Source organism: Doryrhamphus excisus, chromosome 9 (genome assembly GCF_030265055.1).
Source record: "Doryrhamphus excisus isolate RoL2022-K1 chromosome 9, RoL_Dexc_1.0, whole genome shotgun sequence".
NCBI lineage: Eukaryota > Metazoa > Chordata > Actinopteri > Syngnathiformes > Syngnathidae > Doryrhamphus > Doryrhamphus excisus.
The window spans coordinates 7,185,701-7,198,494 of NC_080474.1; positions in this window are offsets into that span (position 1 = coordinate 7,185,701).

Below are 12,794 nucleotides of genomic sequence, written 5' to 3' on the forward strand. Positions count from 1 at the left end.
AATAACCGAGACAAAGACAAACGGATAAGAACAAAACATGGCCTCTCGTCACCTTCAAGGCCACAACATTGGAATTTGCACGAGCGCACCAATTATGGAACATTGAAAGGAGGAAGAATTTTTTTATTCTCAATGAGAAAAATGTAACCTTGACGGTCTTGATAGCTTCCAATATTACTGGCATGATGAGCTCTCACCTGAGATGTTTTCAAACGGCACAGTGGAGGGGAGCCATCATAACGTGCGTACTTTTTCTTTCAATGGAACAATGGAGCTTCAGTTTGTGCAGGGGCGTCACACAGTACCTGGCAGTTGATGGGCAACAAATACCTATCAGTCAGAGTTCCATGGAAAACTATATTACTGGTTTGTCGATCACAAATACCGCCCCCTTTTTTGACCTTGTGCAGGCATGTGACGGCAAACCTAAACAAACATAACAAGCATAACATGCCACAAAAATAAGGTTTAAAACGAACAAACTTAATACATTTGAAGAACAAAGTCTGGGCTTTGTGAGGCCCACTGAGAAGCAACAGTGAAATGGCAGCCAACGCCAACGTGACAGAAGGCTAATCAAATAACCTCCCAAATAATTGACTTCATCGGACATGACCAGCAGTCTTTTTCAGTGGTGGGAGGAACCGGGTTCCGCCGACTGCTCTCTCATTTGGAGCCCAGCTCCTTGTCACCTGGGAGGAAATACAGTATTACACACATGTATCCCTGCCAGAGCTCCTCCAGATGCTTTACTCTCGCATCGAAGGCGTCTCATCTCGGTGACTTTCAAACGTGATATGTGTTCTTGTGGACAAAGAAAGCAAAATGTGTTTTTTTTTTCAATTTTTTTTTAGACCACACAGCACTGTGGCTAGCTTTTCAGTAAGAAAAGTATCTATTGGTTGCCCTATCAATCGCACCTGGTCTGACATATCATCACATCAATACAAGTCATTGATGATAGTTAAAATTAGGATTTACATTGTACCCTCAAAGAACAAACAATATAAAGTAAAAGCTATTTAATAATAAACATGAAAAAAGACACATTTTTATACTTATTGTATGAAGTCAAAAGGCAACAAAACTCCACAAAAATCAATGACACCGCGGCTGCAAGCAAATATGTAATAATTGTTTACAAGAACTTACAAGAAGATCGTCTGAACAGCTGCTCTTGCGAGCGCATTTTCCACATGTAACCATCGGTATTATTGTAGTGTTAGCGCGCAGGCCACACAGCTAGGAGACCCGAGTTCAATTCCACCCTCAACCATCTCTGTGTGGAGTTTGCATGTTCTCCCCGTGCATGCGTGGGTTTTCTCCGGGTACTCCGGTTTCCTCCCCCATTCTAAAAACATGCTAGGTTAATTGGCCACTCCAGTGGCGTCATTAGGCCTACTTTAGGGGGGCTTCAGCCCCCCCTAAAATGTTCTTAAGCTCCCCTAAATAGATATTTTTTATAGATTTTGTTTTATTTTTTATAGATTGTTTTGGTTATATATAATAGGGCCCCCCTAAATAATTTGATATTTTTATAGATTTATTTTTGATTTCCCAGCTGTCTTTGGGCGAGAGGCGGGGTACACCCTGGACTGGTGGCCAGCCAATCACAGGGCACATATAGACAAACAACCATTCACACTCACATTCATACCTATGGACAATTTGGAGTCACCAATTAACCTAGCATGTTTTTGGAATGTGGGAGGAAACCGGAGTACCCGGAAAAAACCCACGCATGCACGGGGAGAACATGCAAACTCCACACAGAGATGGCTGAGGGTGGACTTGAACCCTGGTCTCTTAGCTGTGAGGTCCACTCGACCGCCGTGCCGCCCCCTTATTTTTGATTTATTATTATTTTTTTACAAAAACAATTCTGACAAATTTCATATAATAGGGCAAAAGCAGGCTAATAAGCAAGCCAATAAGCAGGCTAATACTAGCCTACTACTACTACTAGTAATCATATGAAGAATAATAATAATAGACTAATTAATAATATAATAATGATTATTATATAATTGATCACTGTCCACTGGACGGAATGTTTGCAAAGCTTGAGCAGCGGTTTTGCAGTGTAGATTGTGTGTACTTGTGTACATTTAATGGTGGCCTAAAACAATTGAGTATATCTACTAAATCTGTCCAAAAGTGGGAAAGTTATCCTGGTTCTTGTTCGTTATTTGTTTTTTTAATTTTTTTTAATGTCTACTACATTCATTCATATCCTGTGCATCTCCAGGCGGCTTAGCCCCCCTGTCCTCAGAACCTAGTGACGCCCCTGGGCGACTCCAAATTGTCCATGGGGATAAGCTGACACGTTCGCAGCAGTGCCATACCGGTTTTAGTGTGAGTAGCACTTTGCGGCAAGACTGATTGGATCAGGACCAGAGCCGCAATGGATTCACTGTGAGCGGTGACTCCGGTAAATGCAGCGGCGAGCTCTGCTCCGGTTTGACCAGAGAGTGCTCTGGCATCCCTGCATGAGGTTGAGTTTCTCTTTGGATGCTCTTATTTTTGTAGTCACTTTCTGCTTTGCCCTGTTCCGTTTTACTGCTTTTTCTAATTTCAGTTAGGTCGATTTAGTTCAGGTGTGGGCTCCTTCCTTTGTTGGCTCATTGTCATTCGTTTGTTGTTTGGTTTGCGCAGTTTTCCTGCGAAATTATTGTTAAAAAAACTCAGTGTGATTTGTGAGCAGCAGCACTCTCTACTGGTGATTATATGTAATAGCAACTGACAACATAGCAATACAAATAAGCTTGTCAATTACTTTCATTTACTCGAAAAATTGTAAGCTAAACTGACTGTTCCTGCCAGCTTGTGACTGTCTTTGGGCGGGGCAGACCACAGCATCCACTGTTGGTCAGTGAGAACACAAAATAGCAAAAAACTCCCAAAAACCCTGATTGAGGCACCCCGATGACCATCACCTGAAACCAGTCCAAATCAACAACATTCATTCATTAATTTTCTACCGCTTTTTCCTCACAAAGGTCGTGGCGGGTGCTGGAGCCTATCCCATCTGTCTTCGAGGCAGGGTACACCCTGGACTGGTGGCCAGCCAATCACAGGGCACATATAGACAAACAACCATTCACACTCACATTCATACCTATGGACAATTTGGAGTCGCCAATTAACCTAGCATGTTTTTGGAATGTGGGAGGAAACCGGAGTACCCGGAGAAAACCCACGCATGCACGGGGAGAACATGCAAACTCCACACAGAGATGGCCGAGGGTGGAACTGAACCCTGGTCTCCTAGCTGTGAGGTCTGCGCGCTAACCACTCGACCGCTGTGCCGCCCCAAATCAACAACATGATCATCCTAATGCACTGCAAGAGGGAAATGGTGGTCACACCAGTTGCTGACTGGTTTTTGGAAGTAAAGTATTGCATATTGCACATTTTAGAGTAGCCTTTTATTATGGCCAGCCTATGGCACACCCGTGCAGTAATAATGCTGTCTAATTGGAATCATATTTGAGGGTATGATGTTTCGGCGTATGATTATTGATATGCCATGTCAAGTTGAATTTGGGGAAAAAAAAAAAAAGTGAAGTTGTATTGAGGTGGGGCGGCACGGCGGTCTAGTGGTTAGCGTGCAGACCTCACAGCTCGGAGATCAGGGTTCAATTCCACCCTCTGTGTGGAGTTTGCATGTTCTCCTCTTGCATGCGTGGGTTTTCTCCGGGTACTCCGGTTTCCTCCCACATTCCAACAACATGCTAGGTTAATTGGCAACTTCAAATTGTCCATAGGTATGAATGTGAGTGTGAATGGTTGTTTGTCTATATGTGCCCTGTGATTGGCTGGCGACCAGTCCAGGGTGTACCCCGCCTCTTGCCCGAAGACGGCTGGGATAGGCTCCAGCACCCCCGCGACCCTTGTGAGGAAAAAGCAGTAGAAAATGAATGAATGAATATATTGAGGTGAAAATGTCAATCTCTGCAGCGGAGCTTGCTGAGGTCGGGCACCTCTGGGGGTATGGGGGGGCGGGCGCCCTCCAAGCCCATATATTCCTTTTAAGTCAGAGGATGGACACCTGTAGGGCAAAGCCTCAAAGGTCAGGAAGAAAACGGGACTGACTCTCATTAAAAGAGCCCCCACCCTTCAGGACAGTGCAATTAAAAACCTAATCCCACGCTGTGCCATTGATCTTTCCAGGCAAGCCCGAGAGAGTGGAAATGTGTGTGGAGGTTACAGAGCAGCCCGACATCTCAGCAAGGAAAGCAGAAAGCTGCAACCTGATGAGACAATTGTCTGTTAAGATGCTAAATGACGGGGTCGTGGTTCATATTTCTTTTGGATATCTTAATTACGACCAAGTGTGGGGTGTGTTTGTTTTATATACGTATGTGTGTGTGTGTGTGGGGCGACAGGTTGAAATAATGGATGCTGTGAGAAAATTACATAAGGATTGATTGATTGGGGGGTGTTGCTGTCACTCTTTATCCAATAAAGCCTGAAGATGAAGCGCTTAATGATTGAGCTGGTTTGTCAGTCTGCCACTCAGCTCTTCCTTGACCCTCTTTGAAATCTGAGAGCTCTCCAAATGGAAATTCATCTACTTGCATTTATTATCCTCTTCTTCTGGAGCGTATTGTATGGATGCATAGGTACCAGTCAAGAAAAAATAACTTTGGGGGTTCTGTTCTGTGGACAAGCTCCAGCCAAGTGGTATAGAAAATGGCGGGACGAATGATCCGTGTATAGTAGATAAAATATTTAGGTGCAATAAAGTGAAACTGAGCTTAACACTACACTTTTGAGCAACTGTGTAACTTGAACAAATGTACGTTATCATCATCCATTCATCTTCTAGCGCTTATCCAGGTCAGGTCGCAGGAAGCACTTAAGCAGGGAAGTCCACTTTGTCCAGCCCCTCCCCCTGAGGTGTTCCCAGGCCAGTTGAGAGACATGGCCTCTCCAACATGTCCTGGGTCTTCTCCAAGGTCTTCTACCCTCCGATTGCTCCCTGAACACCATCCTGACAAGATACCCAAGCATCCTCTCAATGGAAAGCAGCATTGGTTCTACTGAGTCCCCCCGCCCCCCAGCCACCCTATGTATGGAGAAAACTCATTTTGGCCGCTTGCACCCGCGATCTAGTCCTTTAGGTCCTTTAGATGAGGCTAGGAATGTACAGATCAACTGGTAAATTGAGTGATGCAGAATTTCCATCCTTTCCTCACTCTGAGGAACCCTAAAACCCTAAGGTACCTTCAACTCCTCCACTTGAACGGATGAGGCCAGCAGGACCAATCATCTTTATAAAGCAGACTGTTGGAGATGAAGTCTTCCACAACCTAATAAAGGCCTTAAGGACCACCTCCCCTTACGTGTTTGTTAATCTCCAATTATGATAAACAATAAGACTCTCACACTAATATAAGGTTAACCACATGTATTATCAATATGTCAGGCACAATAGAATTATAAAACAGGATCCTGCTGAGTTTCTTTTCCAATGTCCACCTTTTTGTAGATTGCCTTACACCAGGGGTCTCAAACTCACTTTACCTGGGGGCCACTGGAGCTAGGGTCTGGGTGAGACTGGGCCGCATCAGGTTTCCCAAAAAAAACAAAAACGCATTTCTTAAAAACAGAAAAATATACAAACTTTTTCAGTGCTTTGGTTACGACTTTCTACAAGAAAAGCTCTGATAAAACATTCCACTGTTCTCAAATATCTTAATTTTTATTTTCTGCACAAAATAAGATGAAAAATAAACAAATCAAGAATAAAGAAAATCAATCAGTAATAAATAAATAAATATAATAATAATAATAAAACAGCAAATAATAAAAACTTAAGAAACCACATATAGTTGGTGGGTAGACAAATTATTTTTTTCTGATTAAAATTAACAAAGCATTATTAGAGCCCTGTAGACATGACAAAACACGACTATAGTCACATTTATACTCTTTTTATTTACAACATATTGCGCAACTGCAGGTTCTTGAGACACATGCTAACTCGCAAACTAGAGAGCTAGCGACCTAAACGGTAGCCTTCAAGTTATTTCCTTTAAACTTAAAAAAGCCAAAAACTTACCACTTCCACACGGATAGGGAGGATAACTATTAACAGTTATTTAACCTTTAACATGAACATTAATCAAACGTAATAATTTTTTCTGGGTACATGATACCATACAGCATCCATATCAAACTTGCGTGGGCCGCACTAACATTAAACTTTCATATCAAGGTGGGGGCCTCAAACTAGTGTCCTGCGGGCCACATTTGGCCCGCGGACTGCATGTTTGAGACCCCTGCTTTAGACAGAGAGGAGTTGGGGGTGCTGGGACCTGGATCTGGACCCTCTTCCTGGGCCAGACAGTTAATCCATCACTCCATTATCTTTATTGCACATTCCAGACACCTGCGACCTTGCTGGTCGCTGCTTCTCCAACAATGATCTCTGCAATATTAGCCTACAAAACCGGAACCTTTTATTGGCATCATATTTGTCATCATATTCTTAATTGCCCCTGGATTAAATTAGTAGACAGTTTACACACTGTGTTTATTTTTATGCTTCTACATAATGTACTTGATAGAGTGGGTACATCTTTTATACAGTCATATTTCCGCAAGAAATCATGCAATGAATGGTTGAATATTTATAACCTTGTTTCTGCAACTATTATATAGCATAAGATAGTATAGTGTTGCAGAGAAGTGGATATTTTAAAGGGGGTTGCCTGTTTTCCTGAGGATTAGATAACACTATTATAATGACTTTAGAGATCTAACATGCCAGCCAGGGACACATACCAAAGGGTTCATTTGCAGCCATGATGTGAAAAATGTCCTCTTCTCAATCTTCTCGACATCTGAAATTTTGACTTCAATCGGTCACACGGTAAAATAAATCTAAGGTCTGCTTCTAGCGCCAAAACAAAGAGACAAAATGAATTATTTGAAAATAATGAGAGGTCCGATGTGGCTGCACGGCGGTGAAGTGGTTAGCGCACAGGCCTAGGACACCCGAGTTCAATTTGACCCTGTGTGGAGTTTTGCGTGGGTTTTCGCCGGGGTACTCCGATTTCCTCCCACATTCCGAAAACATGCTAGGTTAATTCGTGACTCTAAATTATCCATAGGTATGAATATGAGTGTGAATGGTTGTTTGTCTATATGTGCCCTGTGATTGGCTGGCGAACAGTCCAGGGTGTATCCCGCCTCTCGCCCGAAGACAGCTGGCATAGGCTCCAGCACCCCCGCGACCCTCGTGAGGAAAAAGCGGTAGAAAATGAATGAATATTTATATATATATCCATAATTAATGTATAATTACAACAGTAGGCAACATAAACTATGGCAAAATGAGCCCTTATGATTCCGATCTATTAAAAAGTTGTGGTGTTTCCAAGCTTGTTTCTGTCTGCTGAAAAGGTTAAGTACTTTTGTACAATTCCATATTTATGATCTGAAAAAGAACATGAAAAAGTCAATAACGACAATGATAGGCTTCCGTCACATTTTTGCCAATATCTCCAGTATCTTTGCCTGAAGAAGGTTAAAGAGCCGTAATCAATTTACCTCCGATGACAGCTTTTCTAATCTGTCACATGCTTTTTTGTTTGTCATGGTGCAACCACCGTGCCTCCAAGCACTCGCACTCCGGAGACTTCATTTGAGTGGGATTATTGACAGAAAGACCTATTGCATGACCTAGTGGGACCTCTGATCATTCCTCACTCCACGGGGAACATGGACGAGTGCTCACCTAGTTTCATGGCTGATTAGCTACTGACGCTTCCCCAGTCCGCCTCGACTTCTGGCCCCACCGGAAACAATCTCTGGCTGTGATTAGTATTACATTTCATTAAACAAAAAGCTTTTTTGTTATGTTTGTTTTATGTTTTTTGTTTCTACGTCCTATGGAGGCTAACATCCTAAACAGGCAATGGAAATATGTATGATTTGCTCCCAATATTTAAGTTCACTCAACTGCAAATATAAATTCTTATGCAACATGATACATGAAACATAGGACAAGTAACAATTTTATACATAATGTTGGGGAAGGGGAGCTGCACGGTGGACAAGTGGTTAGCACGCAGGCCTCGCAGCTAGGATACCTGAGTTCAATTCCACTCTCTGCCATCTCTGTGTGGAGTTTGCATGTTCTCCCCATGCAAGCGTGTTTTCTCTCCGGGTACTCCGGTTTCCTCCCACATTCCAAAAACATGCTAGGTTAATTGGCGACTCCAAATTGTCCATAGGTATGAATGTGAGTGTGAATGGTTGTTTGTCTATATGTGCTCTGTGATTGGCTGGCCACCAGTCCAGGGTGTACCCTGCCTCTCGCCCCAAGACAGCTGGGATAGGCTCCAGCACCCCTGCAACCCTCATGAGGATAAGCGGTAGAAAATGAATGAATGAATGAATGTTGGGGAATGGATGCTGCACGATGGACGAGTGGTTAGCGCACAGGCCCTGCAGCTAGGAGGCCTGAGTTCAATTCCATCCTCTGCCATTTCTGTGTGGGTTTTCTCCAGGTACTCCGGTTTCCTCCCATATTCCAATAACATGCTAGGTTAATTGGCGACTCCAAATTGTCCATAGGTATGAATGTGAGTGTGAATGGTTGTTTGTCTATATGTGCCCTGTGATTGGCTGGCCACCAGTCCAGGGTGTACCCGACTCTCGCCCAAAGTCAGCTGGGATAGGCTCCAGAACCCCCCTGCGACCCTCATGAGGATAAGCGGTAGAAAATGAATGAATGAATGTCTATTACAGAAGGTAGTAGTATAGATATAATTTTATGTTTGATTTGTTGATAGTGGAGAAATTCTTCTCTTCTTGGACTTGGTGTGTATTTACATGGTTTTATTGAAGAATCTGTGTTTTTTTTAATATTTTCCCACCAGGCTGTCAGAATCTTATATGAAATGGTATGAAATCCAGTGGCGCCATTAGGCCTATTTCAGGGGGTGCAGAATCTGGAAGATCTAGAAAGTAGGTGGTATTATCTTTGGTTCATTCATTCATTTTCTACCGCTTTTTCCTCAGGAGGGTCGCGGGGGTGCTGGAGCCTATCCCAGCTGTCTTTGGGCGGGAGGCGGGGTACACCCTGCCAGCCAGCCAATCACAGGGCACCTATAGACAAACAACCATTCACACTCACATTCATACCTATGGACAATTTGGAGTGGTCAATTAACCTAGCATGTTTTTGGAATGTGGGAGGAAACCGGAGTACCAGAGAGAACCAGTAGAACATGCAAACTCCACACAGAGATGGCCGAGGGTGGAATTGAACCCTGGTCTCCTAGCTGTGAGGTCTGCGCACTCACCACTCGATCGCCGTGCCGCCCCTTTAGTTCATTCATCGGGTTAAATTCGATATAGACTACTTTTTGTGAGTACTGAGTCCTATGAACCTTACATATTACAAAGCGCATCCATCAATCTACCACATATGACAGAAAAAAAAACACAAAACCCCTACTGTGTGTAAATAATTGATCAGCGAATGCGCTTTCGTTTCATTGACGAAAACAAGAGTGCCTCAGTATAATAAAAATCAATGCAGTGCAATAAGACTGCAATGGAAACGTCTACTCCATAATTGAGATAAGTACATTATCTGAGCAACGGAGTTCCATCAAATGCAGAAATGACGCAATAGAGATAAGCTTCTGTCTCATTAACTCCACTTACCTTCATTGTCTGCTTCCATGCTGGCTTCACACTGCCTCCTCCAAAAGTCCCATGAGTCTTTAGTGTTGACGTCACACGCTTATCATGCCAGCGCTTGTATCTATGCCACCCAGCCAAAGTCTCCTGGCATCAATAAACGTTCAGCCCCCCCCCCGGGGAAAGAGACTATTCATTAATGTCTGACTCATTCATTTCCAGTTCTGTGCTCGTGTTAAATTGTGTGCGGCGGAAGATTCGTTCTGTTCATGAACAGAATCAGTACACTTTGATCCATTCGATTCCACAATTATTAGTCCTGAAATGGAAATGAGATTTCTAGCATATGTTGAGCAATCATTTGAGATCCAATACAAGAGTTGTGTCAATGGTGAGAGTTGTTGATATTTATTATTATGTATATCTTCGTATTTGTGGTCTTTCAAGGATGAGCGTGGTACTTTTCTGCTGTATTATGGACAACACAGGACCAAAAGCAATAACTGTGGTGGGTTAATGGCGCTTTCAGTCCTCACCGCTAAATGACAAGCATGTGCCCGGTCATCCAGATGAGCGTATTAAGATGCACAATGAGTTATGCCGCACCTGCATTCATCTTGGCAGGTCATGCTTTAAGTGAATTGTAGCTGAAAAAGTGAATTAATTCAGCCGTTTGCATTTCTCATCCCACATCTGCAGTGGGACGCCAAACAGAAAAGGTTTGCCTCACATGTTTTAGTGTCAAAATAAATTGCTGATTATATCTTTCAGTGGTGATTTGATCCTTGCCGCATAAAAATAGATTTGTGCCCATATATTCATTTCATTAATAACGTGGTGCAAATATGGTGATATCTGATACACGACAGGTAAACATAATATGGAGTGGTGCGAACATGATGATGCGTGGTATGTAAATATGATATGGTGTTGTGCAAATATGATGCATGATACATGACATGGAGTGGTGCAAATATGATGATACATATTGTAGAAATCATCTCCCTGAGGACTCTAAGTGGGTTTTGAATATAGGATAAGGGAATTTTAAAGAACCAAATTATAGAATGATAACCAGATTGTTTATTCCTGACAACAATACCTAATGTTGACCCTAAATGTTCTGCAAAAAAGGTCAGTAAGGATAATTCATAATGCCGCCTACAGAGAACATACTAACTCCTTATTTCTAAAATCACAAATACTTAAACTTGCTGATATAGTTAATTTTCAAACAGCTAAAATAATACATAAGGCTAAAAATAACCAATTACCTAAAAATGTCATCCAATACTTCTCTACAAGAGAGGAGAAATATGATCTCAGGGAAGAACTACATATGAAACACTTATATGCTAGGACTACGTTAAAAAGCCATAGCATTTCAGTATGTGGAATCAAACTATGGAATGGATTGAGTAAGGAAATCAAACAATGCACAACGATGAGCCAATTCAAGAAACAATACAAGCAGTTGATGTTTGCTAAATACAAGGATGAAGAGTCTTGAACCAGTCATGATGTGCTATATATATCACTATATTGACACTTACTATGGTACCCATTATGTCATTGGATGGTCATATCACCTTGTACTTCGGTACAAGACACATTATTAAAAAACAAAAAAAAAACTGTATTATGGAAAGCAGGAAGTGAACAAATGTAACAGTTACTGATTGTAAAAGTACCAGATGGAGGGGTAGGATTTAATAAGCTTTGCTTCTTCCTACTCCTTTTGGACATGTGGAACAGGGAACAGATTATGGGATGCACTCAATTGTAATCTGATGCATGTTCAAATGAAATAAAACCATTACCATTACCATAATACAGACGTCTGGGCTTATCTGCAGTCCCTGTATTCCTACAAGTAAGCGCGTCTTATTACAGCGCAGCTACAAAAAAGCACCCTTCCTTTCCCTGCCCGGCCTTTTATACACTCAAGTCTGGAGTCCTGGACCAATCAGCTTTCGCCACTGCCCTTGCTTGAACCGCTTTCATGGTGTTTCTCCTTTTGTTTGTTCACTGTGGTGCACTGTCAATGCATCTTTCCTTTGCAGGGGCATCAAGGCGTCTGGAACTTTGCTTTTATCTTTAGCTAGCAAAATTTAGCAAATAGGTTTTCTCCGGGTACTCCGGTTTCCTCCCACATTCCAAAAACATGCTAGGTTAATTGGCCACTCCAAATTGTCCATAGGTATGAATGTGAGTGTGAATGGTTGTTTGTCTATATGTGCCCTGTGATTGGCCGGCGACCAGTCCAGGGTGTACCTCTCGCCCGAAGACAGCTGGGATAGGCTCCAGCACCCCCGCGACCCTCGTGAGGAAAAGCGGTAGAAAATGAATGAATGAATGAATTTAGCAAATACCTTCCATATACATGATAGATGAGGACTACTACAACAGAGTGATCTATTGTTATGGAGGACGGCGGTTCACCAGCCCCCCCACAGACATATACATAGGAAGACTCCACACATTAATTCTGAAACATTTAAAATTGAAGAAACCTTTAGGATGAACGGTCCAGTCACCTCGATGTTAACCTTCGCGACGGTCCGTGAGCCTTTTAGACATGCCGTCACAAGTGATTTAATACTCAGAAACCAATTTTCCTTTTACCATACCATCTACAAATAGTACTCAATCAGATATTTGACTTGCAATTACAGTATGTGTGCTTCACGTTCACTGATAATTTTTTTTCTTTTCATATATCATTCCATTTTCTGCTCAATGTGAGAGCATACAAATGTATCATTCCAAGTCATGTCGGCTTGTTACTTCATAACTCACAGTCAAAATGTTCTTTAAGTTGATGACATTGAAGATATTCATGATGTAAAATTTGCAGACATTATTACATCCTTTGACAAATATTACAATATTACTGAGAATTCAATTTGCGTCCCTCACATGCATAGAAATATAGATTAATCCCAGCAAATAAAGCGACTGAATCAGTTGCCTGTAGCACTGCAGCCATATGGAGTTCATAATTAGGCAAATGATGTATGATGTTGTTTTTGGACTATTTAACACATAATTCCAGCATTGAACAAGTGTCATTTATTATGTAATTGCTCTATTTTGGCACATTCTATTAGCCTCTTGGGCCCTACATTGTT